The following is a 21,641-nucleotide window of genomic DNA, read 5'->3' on the forward strand; positions in this document are numbered from 1 at the left end:
CGGGTTTGAACCCACCTTTGATGGGGTATTTTTAGAACCCGCTGCAAAACAACAGATCCCCGACTCGACCTTGGTTGCCATTAATGGTCAGCATTTGACGACACTTTCCATAGAGTAAGATCTGAGATAACAGAGCTACTTACTGTCGTAATTACTACAGTTCCTGCCTGCAAGCGTGTAGTAGTTGTTGGCAAATGCTGACTTTTTAAAAGAAGGTTACTGGGGTTCTTTGGGTTTTACTAGAGCTGCATGCACACACTCAGAGGTGACTGTATCCTCGTCTAATTTATTTAGAAGTATGTGCACTCCTGGTTAGACAATCTTCGGTGACAACCACACAGAGTTTTATCCATCCACAGGCATAGCAACACATTTTCCGGGCTCCAAAAAGCCAGCCCTATATTTGACTTCCCAGCCAGGTTACTGTGTCTCTCTGTCATTTCATGATCATGCAAAATGCTGTTCTTACCTCAACTTTCTAACATGTACCATGAGATTCCAGCAATACTATTAAAATCCATCTTAATTCCCCACGAAAAAAAATCAATACATACAATTCCTTACTGGGGAATAGATGCAGCCTTACCTTTTATTCACACTGCTATTACAAACAAGAACAAATGTACCGTACTGTAACAGACAAAACCTATTCTTTGAGATAGAAAGTGTGTGTATGTGGCTTATGCACGTGGGTGGGTGGGTGGAATTGTTTAAATTAAGCCCATTATTCTAATTTAATGATACCAGATCAAACAAACATCTTTTCTCTCACAATTAAACAGATTAAAAATATGCCATTCAAGTTTAACACACGTCGTGCTAACTTTGCACTTTTGGCACAAATTGAGAAATGAGGGTCACGTGTACTCACAGTCCTTCAAACCGTTACTCACGCAAACTCACAGTCTCATTAGAGCTACCGTCAGGGTAATGGGTTGGCATTATCGGGCCCGATCTCTTATGGCCTATTAATACAAAACTAGGAAGCCAATCCTGCACCCTTATTCAGATGTGTCCCAATGGAAGTACTCCTATAAGAGCTACCCATGTGAGTAAAGGTCCCAGGAAGTTACTGTTGACAGGTCACAGTATTTAAAATTGCCTGCAATAATTTTAATGACAAGAATCAGCTAAGACATACTAATACTAATTGTGTTAATAATTTATTATAATACCACCTAGCAATTAGATAGCTATCAAAGCACTTTAAAACTAGGATAACACCACTTTCCCCTTCTTATACAAAATTGGGTTAACTGAGGCACAGCTATTCACGGACTTGCCCAGTGTGACACACTGAGCCATCAGCAGTGCCTTCTGATGCCCTATCCCATCTCAAGGACTGAAGCAATCAGTGATCATCATTTTTCTGTGCTTTAGTTCAGCAACAACTTTTAGACAAGATACTTGGAAAACTCTTCTTCCTAAAAAGCGTGAACCAGATCAATAGGACAGAACCGAATACATTTCGCGGCTCAGCTTTCAGAACTCCAATGTTCTTTCCTCCCCTCTTACTTCCCTCTCCCCGCCCCCAATCACTTTGTTTTTGTCTCTTCATAGTTATCAGATAAAGTCTGCCTTCAGACAGCTGGATTGCAGTGTAGTCTGGCTGTGTCAGTTACTGGTAAATAGCTTGGTACCAATAATTGCCCATTCACAATAAACTGCTGTGTAAGTGGATATTTGTCAGCTTACTACTAAGTATTAGCATAGAAAGGTATCATGTAAATAGCCCCCTTCACGCACCCTAAATCTATCTAAACAGGCAGACAGACATTAAGGGCCCAGTTCCGACCTTCAATAGACCACTCCAAATCCCAGAACTTCACTGGGCCATCTTTAAAAACTCCTACAGAAGTGTACGGAGAAATGTACATGAGAGCAAAACTGAATCCAAATATACCCATAAAGAGACTGTAGGAGCAAGCAATTTCTTCTGCTGCTGAAGATGTACAAGTGCTTTAGATGGAAGAACTGACTCCTAATTTAAAAAAAAAAAATCGTATTCAGTGCTAAGCTGTCTTCTTCCCTCCTCCCTCCAAAACAATTGCATTTTTGAGAATTTATAAAGGAAAATACGTAGAGATGCTAATTGAGTTTTCTAGCCTCAAAGGCTGGAGAGAAAACCAATTATCACATACACTTTATAGGCTGCGAGATGAGATAACCAATAGCGTAAGAGGGTATCTCCAGCAGCGCATCAGCCAAACATCTGTTGTTTTTGCACAGTCAGTGGTGGAAGCAAGTTTGCCCAAGAAGGAAGTGAGGGAGTTAAAATAAAGCTGAATACAGCTGAGGTTTTAAACAGAGTTCTCAAATGTTTTTCTTTCTGTCCCCAGAGGCATTTTTTCAAAGTTGGAGGGGGAAAAAGATAAGTTGTGTTATCATGACTTAAGAACAGACTCAGCAAAGCACTTAAACACAGGCTGAGTCATGGCATAAGGGCACATTTACCCGGAGTGAAGGTGTCAACAGCAACAAGATTCAAGAGGAGAAAGCAGCGATGACTGGCTGGTCTTTGGGAGACGGGTAACAGCAAGGACCCTACCGTTTTAATTCCCAGCTTTTGGGAGGCCCACAAATCGGTTTGCTGCTGTGGGGAACAGTGATCCGCAAGCTGCTGCCACCTATGGGACATTCACTCCCATCTGGCTGCCTCCAGCTCCTCTGCTGAAAGCCTTCAGAGCAAGAAGGAAGGGCAGCTAATTTTCATGAGAGGCAGTTAATACAGCATGCTGGGAGCAAGGGACTCCTGCTCCAACACAGACTTCACACGTACACTAGGTCAAGTCACAAATTTTCTGCCTTAGATTATCACCAATCGCTTAGATGGGGCAGGTAATACTTACCCATCCTACAGGGATGTCGTGGCAATTATGGTAGGACACCATAATTAACTGAAATGCACACGGCCCATCAAGTGGCTGGGGGTGTAGGGACTCCCAGATCTCCAATTTACTGGGACAAATATCCCTTGCAAACTTGAGAAAATAACTGCATCTCTAAAACTCCAGCCAAAGCAGGTGAACTTCACTTCTTCAGCAGCAGAGAAAACTGAAGGATTCCCACACAACTTTTGTATCACAAATAATTAGCTAAGTTGAGGGCTGTCGGAAAGTCTTACCTCACTAGCCCTCCCAAAGAGCAGAGGCTAGTTCTGTACTTAGTGGTGTAAGCAAAGTGGTCAGGAGTTAGTTCTGTTGTGGATGGGAGCTGTTTCGCAGGCCTATCTTAAAATGCTAAGGCCAGCTATGCACACAAATAAATGGGACCACTTTGTGTGGGTTTGCCAAATAAGGCCTTTAGTAGTCTGTGTTTTAATCCATTATGATTAATTTAGTCAATGCTATATGTAAATATTTCTGTTGCACAATGAAAATAAAATGCAGAATCTTCCCATAGTGATGAACAGGATATAAAAACTAAGACAAGAAAAGGTGTGGTGGGGGGGGGGGGGCGGAGGAAAAGAGAGAAGTGATCATATGAACAGATAAATATAAGCAAAACCAAATCCAGTTGTGAAATACAAAGCGCCATTCTATCACTGGGAGGAAATACATCCCCCATCCATTGGGAAAGGCAGTCTTGATGCTCCACAGCTTTGCACCATGTTGCGTCATTGACCCCTGTGAAAAGTGGGTGCAGAGCTGTACCAGACCAGGGCAAATATGCTAGAGCACATACAAAATGCACAAGTGTCGGTGACTACACAAGGTGAAAGGCAATGGAGAACCAGGCTCAATGTATCATTTCCTATCAGAATAACTGAACACAGATAGACCTCAAGTAAAATTCAGCCCTCAGTATTAGTTCCTGAGCAACTCCATTGAATCCAATATACCCACTGAATGTAATAGGAACGAACAGGTGAGAGAGTAAACTAACGTCAGTAGGACAAGTTCTAACACTTTTCTCAAACTAGCACTGCTAGACAGAATTTGCTTTGCTCTGCTCATGTATTACCTAACTACACTGCATACTGATGTGGTATTCTAGTCATTTTGTCTGCATCAATAAACTCCGCTTAAATGGTGACAGACTTTGACATACTCCAATCATTTACAGGATCCTCCTTACAAACAAAACATTGTTTCAAGCATCTCTCATCACCATGTGTCACTTTCAAAGTGGATTGTAAAACTGTGTGGGGTCCAATATTTAACTATCATGGTGTTGGTCTTGAACAGTGCAATCAAATCTGCAATTTGTGTGTCAGACTGGGTTTAGTTCTTTCACAGACATTTAATCCACCTGTTCTTTTCTACTGAGCTGGAGTATAGCAGTCTCAAGTCACTTAAAAATTACTGACTTGCTGTACAAACCAACCTGAAGTCAAACTGTATCTTGTACAAGCAGTTGTATAGCCAAATACACCTTCACCTTTGTCCTTGAGGCTTCCTGAGACAGGGCTTGCAAGAGAATACAAAGTCTTCAGGAAATATACAAAGAAAAAGTCTGGTCCAAAAATCACTTGAGATCAATGAAAGAAAAAGAGTCATCACTGATGTCAATAGGCTTTGGATCTGGTCTACAGGTAGGGAATTCCGATCCTGAAAGAATGGAGGGTACTCAGGTAATTAGCTTCCTCATGCTATTCTTAGTTAATCTAGGACATGGTTACTCTAGGAATATTTGTAAGCATTTTCAGCACCAGTGCACCTGTACCCACACTACCACTGTGTAAACTAGGCCACAGCATTTGACCACTGTGTCACCTACCACTGCACAGAGCCTGGACCCCAAGGGATGGGACCCAGAAAAAGATCTAGCCTAAGGGCCAGGTATTTAGATATTGCAGCACACAGCATAGTAATGTGTAACTGATTTAGGAGCCTAAGTCTCATTTTTCAAATGGGATTTAGGAACTCAGAGCCTAGATCCCATTGACTATCAATAAGATTTCGTTTCCTAATTGCCTAAATCCCTTTTGAAAATGAGACAGGCTCCTAAATCAGTTACACGTTACAGTGCTGAGCACTGCAATACCTAAATACTTTTAAAAATCTGGGCCTAAGTATCAGGAGTTTTGAATGCTAGAAGCTCTACTTTTGTTAAACATTTAATGAAAAATGTAATATAACAAACGCAGCCTTCCTCTGTTCGCCGGGAGGGCAGCCATTGTCCTTTGTAATCAAAGATAATATACTAATAGCCACATCTTACACTCACGCCCTACCACTGAGTACCTACTCTACACCAATCAGTATTCTAACTTGCTGGAACAAAAGCATCCCATAGCATGTGATAAGAGACATGCACCGACTCTCATATGCATTCACATTATGAACACACGACATATGGTCTGATCTAAAGGAAAAAGAAGTCACTGGGAGTTTTTCCCATAGACTTCGACAAGCTTTTGAATCAAGCTTTCGTGTCCAATTCTGCAACCCTCATACACGCATTTTTGTGCACTTAATGCAAGTATTCTCATTGAAGTCAACAGGATTTCTCACGTGAATAAAGGTGAAGGCCCATCCATTGCTATAGAGACAGACCTAGACAATACGCACACTTAAGGCTAGAATGCCTCTGGATTTACACTCGTTTAACCGGCAGCAGAATTTGTATGACTGCATTTTATCTTCATGATAATTTGTTCTTCAGCACAAATTTGCTTGGTCAGGGAAAGGATGCTTAATTGTCCCAAGCGGCCATTTGTTTTCATTGCATGTATTTATGTATTTACATCGTACATTTTATACATTACTACGTTTAACTAACTATTGTAAATAGAGTTAATTAAAATGCAGATATTTGAGTCTGCTTCCTCTCTGCAAATCTGCATTATGTGGAGCGAAGCAGCGAAGTCAGAATGCAGGACTGGGAGCCAGGAACTTCGGAGTTCCCGTCACAGAGCAGATATTGACTGGCAAGTCACTTATGCTTTGAAATGCTGCAAAGTTGACTTCTGTGGCTGCAAAGGATGTTCAGCACCAGGCAGTATCAGGCTTTTAGCCTTTCCATACCGATTTCTGTAATACAGGAATAGTATTTGCTGACCTATCTCGTGGAGGCTTTCGAGAGTTAGCTCCTATTCACAGGTTGCACTTTGTTCTGTATCTGCTAAATATTATTTGCCATTTCTGCATTTTTCAGAAGCATTTTTATTAAGATGAAAGAAGGCATTAGAGCCATTCAACATGGAGCAGATTAGTATTTTATAGGGCAGGACAATACTTATCAGAATCCTGACATGTTCACATCACTATAGTTAAGACAACCCTGGTGGCATTTTGATTTGTTGATAGCATCTTGATTATAAACCCCATCTTCAGAGGCAGACAAATCCGCAGTTTCAAACACAGCTTTAAAAACAAAACAAAACAAAAATCTCACACCCAACAGCAGTATTGCATATATGCTGCCAAAAGCAATGCTAACAGGCATCAGTACACACCAGACACCAGTCTGACCTCACACACAGTTTACTGCAGCAGTCAGCACAGGAATGCTGTGCATTTAAGGAATCCTTCATTGCTCTAGTGGACGTGTATGCACATATACACACAGACCATGTCCACTTGGCCCATAGCCACATCCAATTATGCCCCTTAGCAATACCAATCCCAGAATATCTGCAGACCGGCCACCTCACATCTTTCTGGACAAGACAGGTCTGGGATTTTAATTTGGCCCATTAGAACAAGATAGATGAGATGCAAAAGCTCAGATTTAGAGCAAGATTTGAACTTTGACCAGAATTCCGGCGTGTTTCAGTTATGAACTTCTCTAATGCTAAAACAATCCTGCCTCTCTTATTTCAATAAGAGGGCTAGATTAATCTTCAGCCTCTTGCTCCACCGCACCTGTTCAGCGAGGTTAGCTGGCACACTAGGGACTGGAAATAAAGCACACTGCCTGCTTATTCTAGTCCATATGGTTTTTTCTCACCACAGTATTAGAGTGCCTTCCATTACTGCATTGAGTAATTTGAGTATGTAAGGTTTGTTCTCACATGACAGATAACAGCTTACCTTTATGTACCCGTACCCAAGACCTAGGGACTGCACAGAGGGGGGGTTGGATGGTATAGTGTATATGGGAGGGGGAAAGGGAGTCTACACCCCTTTTTCCTCCCTGCGCAGCTGCTTACTGTCCTCTGGTATCCATGCCTTGTCATGGCAGGACAGCTTGCATGCTCTAATAATCCCAAGAGTCTGTGTCGGCTCCTGGTAGGCTCAACCATGCTGGATTGGTATGTGTGGGAAGGGCCAGACAAAACAGACACCCTGGTCCTACAGGTTGGGGGTTAGGCACAGGGCTAACAACCCTGTCCCGTAAAAAAATATATATATGTTACGGAAACAGCAACTGAGAAATTGACCATTACTGTGTGTGATGGCCTTCAGGAGTCAATGACCCGTATGACTGCCAGTGGTGAAAGCCAAAAGGAAGCCACTGGCATGAAGACTGAAGTGCTCAACATCAAGACAAAAACCAAACTTGGTTTTTGGAACGTGTGGACAATGTACAAAACAGGGAAGCTAACTCAGGTCCCAGCACAGATGAGATGCTACAGCTTACACATCCTGGGTGTCAGCGAGAGCAGATGTATGGGATCAGGAAGATTAACAGAAGGCTTGAGAGAAACTTTGCTGTATTCTGGATGGGATGATGGACAACACCAAAAGGATGGCAGCACCCTCATGAAGAAGAGAGTGGAGCATTCCCTGCTTGAATGGAAGTCCATCAGCAGCAGACTTATGAGAGCCAGACCAAAAGGGAAACATAATAATATCACCCTGATTCTGTGCTATGTTCCAACAAATGACAGTGATAAAGAAGTAAAGGACAAATTCTACCTTACACTACAGGCGGAGCTAGAGAGAGTACCATGCCATGACCTAACTATTGTCATGGGAGACCTGAATGCCAAGGTCGGTAAGGACAACACAAACAACAGAGCAATGGGAAGACATGAGTGTAGCACCATGAATGAAAACGGACAGAGGCTTGTTGATTTCTGTAATATGAATGACCTAGTCATCAGCGGAACCCTATTTCAACATTGTGAAATTCACAAGCTGACATGGTGTTCTCTAAATTACAGAGATAACAACCAGATTGACCATCTCATGATCAATGGCAAATGGTGACACTCACTGACAAATGTGAAAGTAAGAAGGGGTGCAGATGTTGGCAGCAACCACCACCTTGCGACAGCCTCCATCAATCTAAAACTGAGAAGTGCGGGTCCACCAAACAAGGGACATAGACGTTATGACATTGACAAGCTAAAGTCCCCTGAAATACAGAAAGCCTTCGTTCTGCAGTTAAAGAACAGGTTTCAAGCACTTACAGACCTTGATGAAGAGGAGGGGAATGCAGATGAGGAGATCAACAAGAAGTGGAACAAAGTAACAACAATTTATTAACAAAGCAGTGAAGCCTGTCTAGACTACAGACAGGAGAAGGAAGGAGTGGATTACACCCAGCACGTGGAATGCCATAGAAACCAGACGAACCCTGAAGAAAAAAGTTTTAGACATAAAACCCAGAAGCTAAAGGACAAATACTGCAAGCAGTGTAGCAAGGCACACCAGGAGGTCAAACGCCTTGCGAGGGTGGACAAACAACATTCTATTGATAATCTGGCAACACAAGCAGAGGATGCAGTTGCTTGTGGTGAACAAGGACCCATCTACAAAATGACACAGCTCATCAGCGGTAAACAGCAGGCACCAGGGACAAACAAGGCCACCTACTAACGGAAAAAGAACAAGAAATGCGCTGGACAGAGCATTTCAAAGAATTGCTGAACAGGGAGCAAACATCCAAGAGGCAGAAGATCTTGATATCAACACAGACACCCCACCTAAGGAAGAGATCATTCAATCCATCAAATCCTTAAAAAAAGTTCCTGCCAAGGATAACTTGAATGCTGAAGTTTCAGAGTAACAGCCGTGTTGTTCTTCTTTTTGCGGATACAGACTAGGAGTACTTGTGGCACCTTAGAGACTAACAAATTTATTAGAGCATAAGCTGAAGTGGGCTGTAGTCCACGAAAGCTTATGCTCTAATAAATTTGTTAGTCTCTAAGGTGCCACAAGTACTCCTGTTCTTCTTTTTTTGAATGCTGAAGCGTTCAAGGTAAATCCTGAGTTAGCAGCATCTATCCTGTCCCCTCTATTTACATTAGTTTGGGAAAGGGAAAAAGTGCCAGATGAGTGGATCAATGGGGTTACAGTGAAGATACCAAAGAAAGGAACTCTCAGTGATTGTAATAACTGGTATAGTATCACCCTTTTATCTGTGCCAAGCAAAGTCCAGCGTAAGATCATAGTCCAGCGTATATCAGATGCAGTCGATAGCATTCTCAGAAAAGAGCAAACTGGTTTTCAGAAAGGGCCTGGATGCACAGACCAGATGTTCTATTATGTTTCGTAGAGTGAAGTATACTTAGAATGGCAACGGCAACGCTACATACATTTCATAGACTTTGAGAAGGCTTTTGATAGCATTCAGAGGACCAGCCTATGGCGTATTCTGAGGGCATATGGAATCCCTCTCCGTATAATCATCATCATCAAAAGCTTTTATTTCAACTTTACATGCAGTGTTGATCACAGTGAGCTCAGTTTTGAAGTCAAAACAGGAGTACGTCGGAGGTGTGTCGTGCCTGCAATCCTCTTCAACATTGCCATCGACGGGGTAATGCGGCGTACAACAGAAGACATGCCAAGAGGCATTAAATGGACACTTCTCATCCCTTGAAGACCCTTTGCAAATTATCTCGCTCTCCCATCATATACACAATGCCATATACAAGAAAAAACTCGACAACGCATTCAGCCAGCAAATTGGATTGAAAAAAATCAATCATAATAAGACCGATATCATGACCTTTAATATTGCCTCACCGTCACCAGTACGGAGAGAGGATTATGTTCTCATCAATGTAGAAATATTCACATACTTGGGCAACACCATCAGCCAGGACAGTGGAACAAGCCAGGACATCAGGAACAGAATCAATAAAGCCAGGAACATGTTCAGGGTGCGTAAACATAAAAAACCAAAACCAAACTCATGATTTATCACAGCTGAGTACTTTCAACACTACTTTATAGTGCAGAATGAATGGGCATGAGAAAGTATGACATGTTCAAACTATCTTCATTCCATACAGCCTGCCTCAGAAAAATCCTCCGTATCTTTTGGCCCAGAACAATCTCAAACCAAGATCTATTCACGCAGTGCAGCCAAGAAGATATAAACACCATCATTGCCAGGAAGCGTTGGAGAGGGATCGGTCACGTGCTATGGATGGAAACTGATTCTATCACCAAAGTAGCAATAAGATGGACACCTGAAGGCAAGCGAAAACAAGGCCACCCGAAAACAACACGGCAAAGAGCTGTGGAAGCCGAGCTGAAAAACCTTGGGCACATCTGGGGAACCATTGAAAAATTTGCCAGAAACAGACAGGAGTGGAGGAGCTTCGTCGCTGTCCTAAACACCAGAGGCATAATGAGAACATCATGATGATGCAGATGCTTAGGCCAGGAGGTGGCCCTTTCTGAGTTTTTGCAGCTCTGCTGGTTTGCAAGATAGACTGTAATTAACTCAAACAAAACTAGAGATTTTTAAAAGGTTACAAAAACCAGGTTCTGAAACAACCATAAACCAAGGCAGCAAAGCAGCAACAGGGACTTTTCTCCACACTGAGCACATATAAATCTCAAGATGAATGTGTATTAAGAAAGGTAAAAAAGTTGAACTCAGTCATCCCCGAACATGCTGATGAACTGTAGTTATTCTTGCTTTTCACTTCTCGCCAGAAATTAATGAGGATTTATAAAAGTGATAAGTGAAGAACAGCATATCATGAATAACAATGTCATAAGTAGTTTCTCTTCTACTCCCAGATGATGGAATGATTTGGCATCCAAAGTTTAGCAAGCAGTGGACAAACTGTTGACCAGGATTTAACGTGTCCTATTTTTCTTACTCAGTCACGAGTGGCATAACCTTTAAAGTTTCCTTTCCAAACTGAAGTAAATTCCTCTAAGCATTTTCATCTCCTAAAGTAGATTTTTTGTTGTGGGACAGCCAACTGTTTGCTATAGGGTTACTGTCTCTAAGGTCAAAACAGAAATTCTATATTATTTTCTCTCTCAAGCATATATTGTGGGCTAGGTTTAGAAAAAAGACGGTTACTCACCGTTGTAACTGTTGTTCTTCGAGATGTGTTGCTCATATCCATTCCATTAGGTGTGTGCGCGCCGCGTGCACGATCGTCGGAAGATTTTCTACCCTAGCAACACCGGCGGGTCGGCTGTGGAGCCCCCTAGAGTGGCGCCTTCATGGCGCTGAATATATACCCCAGCCGACCCGGCGCCCCCTCAGTTCCTTCTTGCCGGCTACTCCGACAGTGGGGACGGGGGGCGGGTTTGGAATGGATATGAGCAACACATCTCGAAGAACAACAGTTACAACGGTGAGTAACCGTCTTTTCTTCTTCGAGTGCTTGCTCATATCCATTCCATTAGGTGACTCCCAAGCCCAACTTAGGTGGTGGGGTCGGAGTGAGACATTGCTGTGTGCAAAACCGCTGATCCGAAAGCAGCATCGTCTCTGGACTGCTGCACTAGTGCATAGTGAGCTGTAAATGTGTGGACTGATGACCAAACCGCCGCTCTACAAATGTCCTGGATCGGAACTTGTGCCAGGAAAGCCGTCGAGGAAGCCTGGGCCCTCGTGGAGTGAGCGGTGAGGTGCGGTGCTGAGACACCTGCCAGGTCATAGCAAGTCCGGATGCAAGACGTAATCCAGGAGGATAGGCATTGTGAGGAGACCGGTGAGCCTTTCATTCGGTCGGCCACTGCAACGAAGAGTTGTGTCGTCTTTCTAAAGTGCTTTGTGCGGTCAATATAGAAGGCCAGGGCCCTTCATACGTCCAGGGAATGCAAACGTTGATCCTGGCGAGTGGCATGTGGTTTGGGATGAAAGACCGGGAGAAAGATGTCCTGGTTGATATGAAAAGGAGAAACCACCTTAGGGAGAAAGGCAGGATGTGGACGAAGCTGCACTTTATCCTTATGGAAAACTGTATAAGGGGGCTCGGATGTAAGCGCCCTGAGTTCAGAAACGCGCCTTGCTGAGGTGATGGCTACAAGGAAGGCTGTCTTCCAGGATAGGTACAAAAGTGAACAGGTGGCCAGTGGCTCGAATGGAGGACCTGTGAGCTTGGAGAGAACCAGGTTGAGGTCCCACGTCTGAACGGGCTGACGTTGTTGTGGGTACATCCGGTCTAAGCCCTTGAGGAATCTAACGACCATCGGGTTAGAGAATACCGAGGACGCGAGTTCCCCTGGGTGAAAGGCCGATATAGCGGCCAGGTGAACTCTAATTGAAGATATCGCCAACCCCTGCTGTTTTAGGGAGAGGAGATATTCCAAAATGAGAGGAATGGGTGCCTGCAACGGGGACATGGCTCGTTGTTCGCACCAACAGGAGAACCGCTTCCACTTGGCCAGGTACGTGGTGCGTGTTGAGGGCTTCCTACTGCTCAGCAGAATCTGTTGGACAGAGTGCGAGCATTGCTGCTCTGCCTGGGTGAACCATGGAGCAGCCACGCCGTGAGGTGGAGTGATTGCAGGTCGGGGTGACGCAGCCGGCCGTGGTCCTGAGAGATGAGATCCGGACACAACGGAAGCGGGATCGGTGTCTGAACCGAGAGTTCCAACAGTGTGGTGTACCAATGTTGTCTCGGCCACGCTGGAGCGACCAGAATTACCTGTGCCTGGTCTCTGCGCAATTTTAACAGTACCTTGTGGACCAGAGGAAACGGAGGGAAGGCATAAAACAGGTGGTCTTTCCAGGGAAGGAGAAACGCATCCGAGAGGGAGCCCGGAGCTCGACCTTGCAGGGAGCAGAACACGTGGCACTTCCTGTTGTCTCGAGATGCAAACAGGTCTATCTGGGGAAACCCCCACCTCCGGAAGATGGAATGTATGATGTCCGGACGGATAGACCACTCGTGCGTCTGGAAGGACCTGCTGAGTCGGTCCGCTAGAGTGTTCTGGACTCCAGGGAGGAACGATGCCGTGAGATGGATTGAGTGGGCGATGCAGAAGTCCCACAGGCGAATGGCCTCTTGGCATAGAATTGACGAACGTGCTCCTCCTTGCTTGTTGATGTAAAACATGGCCGTGGTGTTGTCGATGAGAACTAACACACATCGGCCACATAGGAGGTTGAGAAATGCCTGGCACGCCAGGCGCACCGCCATCAGTTCCCGAACATTGATGTGCAGGGCTAGCTGGGGTGCAGTCCACAGGCCCTGGGTATGGTGTTCGTTGAGATGGGCGCCCCAACCCAGAGATGAAGCGTCTGTGACCAGGTGCAGAGAGGGTTGTGGGGCGTGAAATGGCATCCCCACGCAGACCACATTGTGATCTAGCCACCAGGTGAGGGAGGTCAGGACCGAGATCGGGACCGTGACCACCATGTTCAGGCTGTCCCGATTTGGTCGATATATTGACGACACCCAGGTCTGGAGTGGGCGAAGCCGAAGTCTGGCATGCCTGGTTACGTACGTGCAGGAGGCCATGTGACCCAGCAGGGTAAGGCACGACCTCACCGTGGTAGTTGGGAACGCCTGGAGCCCTTGAATGAGGCTCGTGATGGTGCCAAATCGGTTGTCTGGCAGGATGGCTTGTGCACGTCTGGAGTCTAGAACTGCGCCTATGAATTCTATTCTCTGGGTAGGTTCTAGAGTGGATTTGTCCTTGTTGAGTAGGATGCCCAACTCGTTGAATGTGTGCACTATTATGTGGACGTGAGCTTGAACTTGCTCCTTGGTGCGACCGCGTACCAGCCAGTCGTCTAGGTACGGGAACACCTGTATCCCTTGCCGACGAAGGTACGCTGCCACGACAGCCATACATTTCGTGAACACTCTTGGGGCCGAGGATAGGCCGAAGGGAAGGACTGCAAATTGGTAGTGCACCATGTTTACCACGAATCGCAGGAAGCGTCTGTGAGGTGGGTAAATTGAGATGTGAAAGTATGCGTCTTTCATGTTGAGGGCAGCGAACCAGTCTCCAGGATCGAGGGAAGGGATAATGGCCCCCAAAGAGACCATGCGGAACTTCAACTTTACTACGAATTTGTTGAGTCCGCGCAAGTCCAAGATGGGCCGCAGACCTCCTTTGGACTTGGGGATCAGGAAGTAACGGGAATAAAATCCCCTGCCCCTTAACTCTACTGGAACCTCCTCTATGGCCCCCATAGCAAGGAGCGTGGAAACCTCCTGTATAAGAAGTTGCTCGTGAGAAGGGTCCCTGAAGAGGGACGGGGAAGGGGGGTGGAAGGGGGGGATAGAAGAAAACTGGATAGTGTATCCCCTTTCCACTGTGCGGAGGACCCAACGGTCCGAAGTTATAAGGGACCAAGCACGGTGGAAGTGGGAGAGACGATCCCGAAAGGAGGGGGCTGGATCCTGGGGGATGACTGGGGCGCCGTCCTCGACCGCACCTTCAAAAGTTATGCCTGGGGCCTGAAGGTGGTCTAGGTGGCCCCTGGTTCTGGCCGGGTTGAGGGCCGGCCCACCTTCTTCTACCACCTCGCCCTCGCCTCCGGGTCAAGTCCTGTCTCTGACGAGGCGGGGGGGGGTAGAAGCGCTGAGGCTGCGGCCTAAATGGTCTGTGCTGAGGGCCCACAACATGCATCCCCAGGGAGCGCATGATTGTTCTCGAGTCCTTGAGGCTCTGCAGGCGAGAGTCCGTCTTGTCCGAGAACAATCCACGTCGCTCAAAGGGCAGATCCTGTAGGGTTTGCTGTAGCTCCGGAGGCAAACCCGAAACTTGAAGCCAGGAGATCCTCCGCATAGCGATACCCGAAGCCAGGGTCCTCGCAGCTGAGTCTGCTATGTCCAAGGAGGCCTGCAAGGAGGTCCGAGCCACCTTCTTACCCTCCTCTACCATGGCTCCAAACTCTTCCCTGGACTCTTGGGGAATCAACTCCTTAAACTTCCCCATAGAGTTCCAGGAGTTAAAATTGTAACGGCTCAATAGCGCCTGTTGGTTCGCCGCTCTAAGTTGCAGCCCTCCGGCTGAGTAAACCTTACGGCCAAACAAATCGAGCCGCTTAGCCTCTTTTGATTTAGGCGCTGCAGCCTGCTGGCCGTGGCGCTCTCGTGCGTTCACTGATTCCACCACCAGTGAGCACGGTTGGGGGTGGGTATACAAGTACCCGTAGTCCTTAGACGGGACAAAGTACTTCCTTTCCACCCCTCTCGCTGTGGGTGGGATAGAGGCAGGAGTTTGCCATATCGTATCCGCATTGGTTTGTATCGTGCGGATCAGGGGTAGCGCCACCCTCGATGGGGCATCCGCTCCGAGGATGTTCACGATAGGGTCCTGTACTTCCACTATCTCCTCCGCCTGCAGGTCCATATTACGGGCCATCCTACGCAGGAGATCCTGGTGAGCCCGAAGATCTATCGGAGGGGGACCCGTACATGAAGTGCCCGCCACTGCCTCATCCGGAGAGGAGGAGGAAGACGCCTCCGGTGGTACTGGATCCAAGGGGGGGTCCTGATCCCCCTGCTCTTGGGCCGGAGCATCACCTGTACTCGGGTCTATGGTGTCAGGTGGCGTGGACACGGAAGCCTCCATGCCCCCTGGCGGAGGCCGAGAGATGGTGGATTCTGGGGCCCTTCTAACCGAGTGACCCGAGCGAGAGGTCGATGGTATTGGAGCCCCTTGCTCCTGGTGGTACGCCCACGGGGTCCAAAATGACCAGTGAGATGGTCCATGAGAGTGGTCCTCTGCCATCTCCTGCCAATGGCCCAAGTTCCGTTCCTCGGCTTGCCCTTGAGGGGGGTATGCCGATCTCGACAGGTCCTCCGAGGAGCGAGACACCGATCTTGACGGCCATGGCGGTGCCGAGAGAGATGAAACGACCCCCGTGGGCTGCGGTGCCGCACGGTACCGGTCCGGAGATGATCTATCTCTGCGCGGTGCCGGCGAACGGTGCCGGGACCGCGATCGGTGCCGATGACCTCGTCGGTGCCGGGAGCCGGATCTGGACCTCGACGAGGACCTGGAGTATGCCCGGTGCCGGGAGCGGCCTCTCGACGTCGAGCGTCGACCGTAGCGGTGCCGAGAACTACGTCTCGACGTTGATCGGTGCCGACGATCATAGCGGTGCCGAGACGTAGACCGGTGCCGCGACGAAGATCTTGGCCGCGAGTACGACCGGTGCCGAGGTGATATTCGGTGCCGGGACTGCGAGCGGCGTGGGGACCTGCTTCTGGACCTGGACCGGTGCCGAGGTTCCAGCCCTTGTGATGGAGGGCGCATCAAGGCAGGTTTCCCCCTTGACTGGACCGGGCGGGTCAACGGTGCCGTCGGTGCCAGTGGTTGAGGCGGTGCCGGCTCTGTGAGAGCTATCAAGTCTCTCGCCGCCACGAAGGTCTCCGGAGTCGACGGGAGTTGTATTACCGCCGGTCTCGGTGGAGACGCTATCTGCACCGGACTCAACGGCCTCGGTGCCGGAGTCGACAGTGCTGGAGGCACCTGTTTCCGGTGCTCCACCGGCGCACTCGGCTCTACCCCCGGCACTGGGGGAGCCGGCGTCTTCGGTACAGAGGTCCCCGTCTTATGGGCTTTTTTATGCCCCGGGGATAATGACCGGCGCCGAGGTGCCTGCTGCGGTGCCGACGAGGTCCGGTGCCGGGGAGGTTTGTCCGACACCGCCCGCGTTGTCGGCATTGCCGGTGCTGCTGGGGCACTGCGCACCGAGGCGCTAGGTGCCTGGGCCTGGCTCGTAGAAGGAGTGTCCGGGCTAAGTGCCGCCTCCATCAGGAGTTGCCGGAGCCGAAAGTCCCGCTCTTTCTTGGTCCTTGGTCTGAAGGCCTTACAGATCTTGCACTTATCTGTTTGGTGGGACTCTCCCAGGCACTTCAGACAGGAGTCGTGCGGGTCGCTCGTGGGCATAGGTTTAGCGCAGGAGGCGCACTGCTTGAAGCCGGGAGCTCTGGGCATGAGCCCGGGCCCGCGGCCGGGGGAGAAAGGGGGCGATGACCCCCTTAGTCCCCTGGACTATTATAACAAATCTAACAACTTTAAACTATTTAACTATTAAACTACAAACACTAGAACTATAACTATAACTACAACTGCGAATAACTAATTAAGCTAGGGAGAGTGGAGAACAGCTATGCCGCGCTCCACAGTTCCAACGACCGTCAGGGGCGGTAAGAAGGAACTGAGGGGGCGCCGGGTCGGCTGGGGTATATATTCAGCGCCATGAAGGCGCCACTCTAGGGGGCTCCACAGCCGACCCGCCGGTGTTGCTAGGGTAGAAAATCTTCCGACGATCGTGCACGCGGCGCGCACACACCTAATGGAATGGATATGAGCAAGCACTCGAAGAAGAATAAGACCATTTCCTCCATTAGAAACATATGAGAATTTTATTTTTGGAGAGGTTTTTTTGTTTGTTTGCATCTGAGATTCTGAAAAATGTGGGGGGGGGTGTTTGTTTTAATCTCTCTGCTACAGAGTTTATCATCAAAATCAATTTAAGGTTCAATTTACAGCAGGTCTGGAATAACATTTCATTCCTCATTGGGATTAGTGAGTGGCAAGCCTTGCAAAGTTGAGGTTTCATTAAGTGCCTCAACATTCAGATACTTAGCAGTACCTACGTTTTCATAGAATATCAGGGTTGGAAGGGAACTCAAGAGGTCATCTACTCCAACCCCCTGCTCAAAGCAGGACTAGTCCCCAGACAGATTTTTGCCCCATATCCCTAAATGGCCCCCTCAAGGATTGAACTCACAACCCTGGGTTTAGCAGGCCAATGCTCAAACCACTGAGCTAGCACCCCACCCCACCATACCATAAAAGGCTGAGACATAGCAGCTACCTGACTCTCCCAGGGTCACACACGGCTTTTGTGGCAGGGCTGGGAATTGAACCTGGGTTTCCCAAATCTATGACTAGCACTCTAACCACTGGACCATCTGGGAAAAGCAGACAGTGATTGTGGATGCCTAATCTGAGGCAGTTTACAAGGGGCCTTGTTTTCAGAAATTGGATCTTTTAAGGAGTGTCAGGTTGGCACCCAAAAAGCCCTCCAAATCAATAGCTATTTTTCAAATTTTTTGCCCAGAACCTTAATCACCCTACAAGCACCTCTAGGATCTGACAGAAATCTCATGAGATCGTTGGCACTTCCCAATTCCTAGCAGGCTGGAAAATCCAGAATACTACCATCTTTTATCTGAAGTATTTTGGTACTTCTGCTTCTAACTAGAATTTGGAATTACAGAGAGGTATGGAAAAAATAATATTTTTGGGGGGAGGGGAGAATGATAAAGTTTCTGTTTGAGTTAAGTTCAACGTTCAGTATAAAGTTCGATTCAGTTCTTAAATCCCAACCATTTTGCCATTCCATGGACATGACATAATATTTTATGTATAATTCTCTCTTCCTTTTTTTAAAAATACACCCAAGCATATTGCTTAATGCAAGTACTACTAGACTTAAGAAGTGTTCAGTGTTCATTTCCTTGAAGGATCCTGCAAGTTCAAAGAACACCAGGGCATATGTTTACTAGATTACACTGGTTTTGAAATTATGCCTTATTTATACTTGTTGAATTTCACCTCCCCCAGTCCTGCAACACCTCTAAATCCATCTGGATTTTTTCACAATAGTCCACAGAGTTTTTCTTAGTAGGGCTGAGTGAATAGTTCATAATATATTTGATGAATATTGCTTTTTTTCCTCTTCAGTAATTGCCTGTGAGCAGATGATGAAATTCTCTAATTTATTCATTATTCAAAGTTATTCAAACATTTTGTAAGCAAATAATTCTGGTTTGCAGGTCATTTGAATTGCAAATTGTGACTATTACAGTCAAATATAAAGTTTGCCATTTGTTCTGTAACATGTAATTTAATTTATGTAATGTATTTAACCAATTTAACTACACAGCAAGTGAATTTGAAATTCTTAGTTACATAAGTCATCCAATCAGGAATCGGTAAATAATAGCAGGCTACTTATGTAATTAACCAATATAGCATGAACTGTGAATTTTACAAATCAAAATATGATTCAAATTCACATTTGACTCATATCTGAGCAGAAATTCACTCTCACTTGAGTTTAATGGAAAATAAACATAAAATCATAGACAGGAGCAAATCTAAATTAACTTTTGTAATCATGTGGATGGGTGCAGGAAGAGGTTTCTTTTAAATTCTCTCCAGTATAGTTATTTCTAACCAAACAAACTAAGCAGCAAACATTACCAATTCATTTTCAACTTCTTCCTCTGTATCGTGACTAAGTGTATTAAATGACACTGGTTGCTATTAACTTTTCTCCACTCTGGAATTATTTGACCATCACAAGTAACAGAAGACTTGCACTAAACTAGAATTTGGTAGGTAATTGCAATTAGCAGTTACCTGAATTGATCACTGTTAGCATGACACATCTCTAGTTACTTAATGCTTTTGATTTTATCGTAGAACCAGAGATAGAATTGTAATGAGGTCTGATAAAGAAAGTAACCTTTGGTATTTGGGGATTGAAATAAGTGTTTATCCAACAGATTCCAGTTTGTTTTGTACGTTAATGTATATTTCCTTCCAGGGTTCCACTGTAATTGAGGCAATAGTCTGGACGATTCTGACGCTGATCATAAGCATAGCTGGAGAAGAGGAAAGAAAAATCAAACTCAGTCAATTTTTGATGCCAACATGGCTTTACCTAGTGAAAAAAATTGGCAATGGCTCAACAATGCACTAATTGCACAGCACCGAAAATTCCTCCTTTAGTTGAATATAATAGGAGGAAAATAGACCACCTAACACATGAGTAATTCAGCATCTGTTTACATTTATTTACCTGTATCAAAATATTATATATATATATATATATATATATATATATATATATACACACACACACACACACACCTTGTACCAACAAAGATGAAGTCCCGCTATCAGTGTGTTGCCTATAAGATTATTTTGCTAGCTATTATATCCTACTAATCTAGCCAGCAGTATCCATTGATAGGTTTCTTTTTCTGAAATTAATCCATTTTATTCTTAGATTGTATCAGTATTAATTCCTTGGAATTTAGGATGTGTTGAGGCCTGTGTTTCCTAATAAGCAGTTTTGCTGAAATGCGGAAATGCAAGAAGCCTACTGGCCTGTACGATCCGGTAAGATCTGCAGTATAGCAAAAAGTATCATCAGTTATGAATGTGTCAGCATAAAAGCTTGCAACCTTTGGCACAGATAAGAATGGTCCCTGAACTTTGGGGAACCAAAGGATGGAACTATCCACATCACATCACAGGTTTATCCGGCACCTACAACCGGTTGGTTACTGCAGGGTACACCACAACTCGGAGGTCATCAAGAGAGCCTAGGTTGGCAGTTTCAGATTGAGATCATCCTTATTAATATATTTAGAAAGTAAGTGTCATAATCCACTAACCTATAGGAGAAGGGTACTCAAATTTCTTAGGGTACGGAAGTAAGATTTGGGTATAGTAGGTTGGGCCTGAATTACATAGGTCAGGATCCTATAAAATACCTTGTAAGAGAGTGCTTGTAAGCTTTTTTAACTCTTAGGGTCTGCTATGTTCTATATTCTAAGTTCTTAAGATCTGCTAGGTTCTATGCTCTTAAACTCTTCTAAGTTCTAGGCTCTTAACTCCTGAAGCTTTGATTTCTTGAAGTGCTTTTTCCAGTTCTCCCATACATCTATCTATTATCACGCTATTAGCTCAGCTTGTGCAGTATAGTATAACTACTCAACATTCCTAATCATTGGGGAAGCCTGCACCATCACGTAATCGGACATGCCAGGAATGAGGCTGGTCCTTCACCTCCTATTACCGGGTCCTCAAGGAAGGGTGTGAGTATGTTAGGTTAAGGTACTTATAATAAAAATGTTACCACCAGGAGTTTTGGAATTCTTTTACTGTTTTGCAGTTGTAAGTTTCATTGCATTTCTTATTATGTTAATGTCAATAAAGATTTTATCAATTTGGTATTGTCCTCAGTGTACATGTTCTTGACAAGCACCCTGAGAGTCCTCTCCCGATATAGAGCTCTGAGTTCTTGAACTCTGTAGTCTGAATTGGACAAGAACCTATAAATCTTCTGGTAGGATGCGATCAGTGGCAAGCCATAAAAACTAACCCATCAAATTCAGGTCAACAAGTGAGAGGAGAACTACCCTACTTTATACTGGTGATATCATAAAAATGTACTAAAGGACATTAATCCCTAATTTAGTCCAGAGGTGGGTTCAAATCCCAAGTCAGTGGGTGTTCAATCATGAGAGGAGGATCAGCTACAAAAATACAGATCAGAATCAGAGTGCACATTTCATGCGCTCCCCTCAAAATGTGGGACTGTGTAGATGTGGACACTTGCTTCAGGCTCATCTCTTGTCATTAAAGGGAAGAATATTTCACAGCTGTCTGATCACATCCATGAAATATGGCCTTTTAAAAATTATAACCACCACAGAACTATTGCATCAGTGCTTGAATTTGTAGGTCTGGATATGAGCTGGTATCAGACTTTATAGACTAAAAGGAGCACAGGCAATTGCAGAAATTGCCCAAGCAAAATCAGTACTTGTGCAA

At 45.7% G+C, this 21,641-nt stretch overlaps 1 protein-coding gene across 5 annotated transcripts in view; it reads right to left on the reverse strand.

The window, feature by feature from the left end:
- The window catches only part of IL1RAPL2 (interleukin 1 receptor accessory protein like 2), a 556,797-nt gene that overhangs the window by 456,005 nt on the left and 79,151 nt on the right, over positions 1 to 21,641 (reverse strand). The gene's annotated exons all lie outside the window — the stretch shown is intronic.

Source organism: Malaclemys terrapin, chromosome 9, assembly GCF_027887155.1.
Source record: "Malaclemys terrapin pileata isolate rMalTer1 chromosome 9, rMalTer1.hap1, whole genome shotgun sequence".
NCBI lineage: Eukaryota > Metazoa > Chordata > Testudines > Emydidae > Malaclemys > Malaclemys terrapin.